The 5,000-nt window shown below is 36.5% G+C and overlaps 1 protein-coding gene across 1 annotated transcript in view; it reads right to left on the minus strand.

Moving 5' to 3' along the window:
- The window catches only part of LOC138032304 (NLR family CARD domain-containing protein 3-like), a 43,703-nt gene extending 39,654 nt beyond the window's left edge, over positions 1-4,049 (minus strand). Inside the window, exons 1-2 of the mRNA XM_068879961.1 lie at positions 3,746-4,049; positions 3,569-3,653 (exon numbers count right to left, since the gene is read on the minus strand). The gene's annotated coding sequence lies outside the window, so the exon portion shown is untranslated. The remainder of the gene's footprint in view (positions 1-3,568; positions 3,654-3,745) is intronic.
- Between the last annotated feature and the right edge of the window lie 951 nt (positions 4,050-5,000).

Below are 5,000 nucleotides of genomic sequence, written 5' to 3' on the forward strand. Positions count from 1 at the left end.
TAATTCCCTTTTCTGGTGAATGTATAAGTTATTGTACTTTTTAGCAGTCACAACTCAACGATCCTTGCGTTCACGTAATTACCAAGTTATGGATTTGCAATTAATTTGAGTTTAAAATCAAAATCAAAATTCATGTTAGTTAAAATAATGTTTGGAAGAAAAGAAGTGTAGGTACAGATGTATATAGATCTCTATAGATTCAGGTTCGTGACTGTTTTGCAAATCTTTGTTTTTTTAGACTGTTGTTTTCTGGAAGCATTAATGATGTAATTTTGGTTTTTGGGGGACTGTCATGTGTTGTTGGATCAAGGAATCTGTTTTGAGTCAAGTATGATTGACAGTGGATAGTTTTTCCTGAAAAGGCTGAAAGGAACCATTATTGCCTTGGACTTTTTTGGTTACACCCCACATGTTTGTTCTTTTCTTAGATGCCAAAATTTATTAATATATTATGTGATTTGATAGCTGCAGCTGGAAACAGTGTCCCATGCATAAGGTCTAATTGGGTTTGATGGCAGTAAAATAATTTTGGTAAAAAATATGTTTAAGAGTTTTTATCATAACTTCTCATCTTGGTCCTGATGGACTTCAAACATGCTCTACCATTTTGCACAAGGAACTTGTCAATCAACCGTTACCTTTTGGTGTATTTGCAATAAGATCTTTGGATAGCAATTGATTTATTTTTCTTATACCTTATGTGTAGATATCCTATGTCTGTCACATAGTTAGTTTTAAGTTTTTATTTCCTGTAGAGTATCTTTATTATAGTTAGCACATGACCCCACAAGCATGTATTATTGCTTTAATATTGATTGTGTTTGAATAAAGGATATTTTTGTCTTGTCTTGTAGATAAGGCAAAACAGCCTCAGTTGTATTTGCATTATTATTTCTGAGTGTTACTTTTAAAGGGCAAACCATTAAAAAGTGCACATAGTTTGCAGGAGTCCAGGAAAGTTATTCCAAATATCATTGATTTGAAGTTCCTGAAGCAGGTAAATCTTGAAGAGTTTACGTAACAATATTTAGAATATACAACATTTCTATTTGGGAATGTTTAAGTCCACAGAATTTATTTTCTTTATGTTGAGAAGTACTGTAAGAGCTGTCAGGTAACTCAGATGGAAATTTGACAGACCTTAGCTGTAATTCAAATTATTAGTACAGTTTTGGTCATTAGTGGAACATAATATTTTATTGGGACATTTTTTAGTGAGTGATTAACCCATTGACTCCTGGGGATTCCCCATTGACAAGTAAAATCGTCTGGTGTTAGACAGAGTAAAATGCTAAGTATGGCCGGTTTAGGGGTGAAAGGGTTAAAGTGCTATTGTTAGTTTGACTTTCTTTTTCTTCATTTGAACCAAAACAAGTGATTAATCATCACCTCCACCATGCTTTGCTTTGCGTTGCTTTGGCTTTTAGAACAAAGTATCAAAGTTGAAGCTGGTGGCTCGAGGAGTAAACTATAAAGACTATAATGGTATTTGAGTATATATTGTAGAACAAATTTGCCTATATCATTAAATCTATGGGAATCCAAACATGAGGGTGCAGTTTGCTCAGGAGGGGTTTTCCCTATAAAAATGGCAGGCCACTTATTGGACCCTTAAAGGTAACAGAACCTTGTTTTGTGGACGTAGGCTAAAGAAGTCTGACCCCTTAGAGGAACCAGTTCTAAAGTGACAAATGACTGGCAAATAACTTTTACTTATGAATTATTCATGAGTAAAAGTTATTTGCTCGTGTACCAAATTGTCTTACAGTTCCAGTCATTTTTCAGATTGATAGCCTTAAATGTACTGCAGCAACTCCGCCAGCTGTTTGGTCTCAGCATCATAGACAGTACAAATCCACATTTTTTTTTCCAAAAAGGAACAAAAAGAACCCCTGTCATTTTCGTAAGGGAGCCCCCCTTGGGGCAGTTTGTTTACTTTACCACCATTGTTTAATACTATCCGGGGACTAAATCAAGAATGGAAATAGATTACAGTTTGAAAAAATATTCCACTTTTTTTTACTTCTTACACTTACTGCATTCAACTTTAATTTATTCATCCTTGGAAATGGTAGGAATGATTAGTATTCTTTAAAGCAATTGCTAAAAATTCATTGCACCTAATGTTGAAATATTTTTTCCATAAGGAAAGGAAACAGCAGTTATTTCTGTGAAAGCCTTCTCCAGAAAACTCCAACATGGGATTACGCCCCTTTCAAATGTAGCTTTGTATGCTTTTGCTCGATGACTTTGAACAATTATTACATAAATATGAAGTTATGGAGTTTTTTAAAATTATTGAAACCACTCTGTTGCAACCAGAGTCCACAAAGAGAGGTTATATAATCTATTGCACTGGAAGTATTTAGTAGGCCAGCATGAAATTTGTTTTGGATAATAGCACTGAATCACCTTCAACAAGTTTTCTAAACTTTGAAGATACCTAATTTTATATCCTCCTGTTGTTTTATTGCTGGAAGATAAAACCAATTCTTGATTAATTATTTTTGTTGTCACATTAACCCACTACAATGTGTTGAAAGTGTATTATTAGCTGTAGTAATATTTTGTTACAGTCCCATCCCCCCTGCTAGTGAGCTGGATTTCTGAATCAAATTTTCAACTTGGAATACCGGTATTGTTGTTTTGGCTATTCAGAGTTAACCTAATCTATGTTTATTTCTATAATTTGGAGGGAAGCAAACGATTGGCATTTGCTTGAAATGACTACAGCAAAATATAATTGCAACTAAAAGGTTTCCTTCTACTGTACCCAATATGAGGTGCTTATATGGCATGTTATGTATGACATTGGTGCTAAATTCACTTTAAAATTATATTTGAACGACTGAAATATATTTCTAACTTTTCAGGGACGTCATGCATTTCTTTTTTTTCCTCCGTCTTAAAAAATTTGCCACCATGGACCACTTGAATGGCCATTTTAACAACTTAATTTTGAAGAAAAATGCAAAAATCTTAACATTTTCTGCTAGATGCAGGACCCGGGGAAACAGTGTGCAAATAATCTAGTGATATATTTTTTGCTCCACTTTTTAAAAGATAAACGCATGAATTGAAATCAAGATGGTACTCCATTAGCCGGTAAGCTCCACAAACAAATTTCCACTCAAACACTGTCACAGCAACCTGGACTCGCGTTGACCTTGAAATTGTGAAAGAAATTTCCCTCGTAGCACTGTTGGCTAAAAAGTACGGTGGCCCACAACTGAAAAGAGAATCTCGCTGGCATAAAAACGCACTATGCAGTCAAAACATTCGTCCGTTTTACTGGCCCGAAAAAGTTCTTTTTTTCATCGACGGAGATCGGATAAAGATAAACACCCGATGGCAGCCATGTTTTTCGTCAGTGAACAATAAGTCAGTGGTTACCGTCTTGCGCACGCGTCCTTGAAAGGCAACCTTAGCCAATCAGCGGTTTTTGAGACCTGTCGTAGGCACCGTCCTTAAAGTAAAACGGTGTTTCTACGCATTAAAGCAGATTAAAGCGAAGTCCAAGTTCTATATACTTCGCTTCACATTCCTAACTACAGAAGAAATTCCATACCTTCAACTCTATATTCAGTTAAGACAGAAGCTGGAGGAAACCAATTCTTTAATGAAAGAAAGCGGTGATCATGTGTGTGGCGTTCCTAAACGAAACAAGGAAATCCACATCAAATTGTTAGAGAAATCACTAATTTAAAACACGGCCGTAGAGTTTGCGAAGGTGTTCAAAACTTACGTATATAACTCGATCTGTTCTTGACAGGAGTGAACGATGCTCTCCGATCTATCATAACAACAAGATCGTACAACACATAGTTTCTACAATTGCAACACTTTCTCAGTGATCGTTGCTATCACACCCTCGCCTCCTCAGTAAAGTAGGAATGGCGCTTGACGCGCTAGACGAGAACCGTCACACCAAGTTGTAACTAGACTTGCCACAAGAATCCCAGGAGAAAAGGTTTTGGCGACACGAAACGAATGAAGAGACGAAGAACCTTTCGAAAGTGGGGTGTAACCTGATGGGTTACGACACTGTCATGGCGGCACGAAAACTGAACGAAAGATCACAGGCCTAGTTCCCATTGCTAACGGTACAATACTACACTTCCCCCTTGCTTACAGATAGTAATCAAGAGATTATGAAGGTAAGAGAAGTAATCTATTCCCATCGTAATCCCTCTTAGGTTATTTTTAGATGATATCAATTTTCCCGCGGATAATGTTACCGCGCGCGTTACGTGGAAGTTCCGTGGAGGAGGGAAAGTGCAGCAAATTCTGTACGATGCCACTGTCCGTTTTCAAAATTGAGTTTCATGACCTGATAAAATTCATTGTCTGCAAGATACAATTTTCAAACATACATCCTTGGAATTGCTTAACTGTCTTGTTCACAGTGATACCAATTTGAAGAACTTCCAATCTATCAAACCGTGTTAAATAATTTTGACAGACGGATACGTTTACCTTGGTTGCATTGCGTTACTTGTCCATTTTAGTGCGCACTTTCTCACCGTCTACAAAATTCTGTCGCTTACAAAACTCGTCCGTGTCAAGATGCAATTTGCAATCATATATCATGGAAATCGGTTAACTGTATAATTCACTCTGATACCAATTTTACGATTTCCTAACGTAGGAAACCGTGTTAAATAATTTTGAAAGAGGGAGCTATGTTTTACGCGTGCGTTGCAAATTGACTTCAATCCGATCTTACGGTTTTCAAAATTTTTATCGCGGGGTCAATTAAAATTTTCCTGTCATGTGTGGTACTGTTTGAAAGCGTTAGCTGTCTAATTTATGAATATCATAGAATTAAGTCACCATAGTTTAAGTCCGCTAAGAAAATCGAGAACGCGTTGACCAAGTCAGGAATATGTTACTTGGTGACTGTAGTCCCGCGATATTTCATTGTGTACAAAATTCTGTCGCCTATAAAACTCGTTACTTTCAAGATACAAGATGCAAAGATATATCATTCAAATCGCTTA

Source organism: Montipora capricornis, chromosome 2 (assembly GCF_036669925.1).
Source record: "Montipora capricornis isolate CH-2021 chromosome 2, ASM3666992v2, whole genome shotgun sequence".
Taxonomy (NCBI): Eukaryota; Metazoa; Cnidaria; class Anthozoa; order Scleractinia; family Acroporidae; genus Montipora; species Montipora capricornis.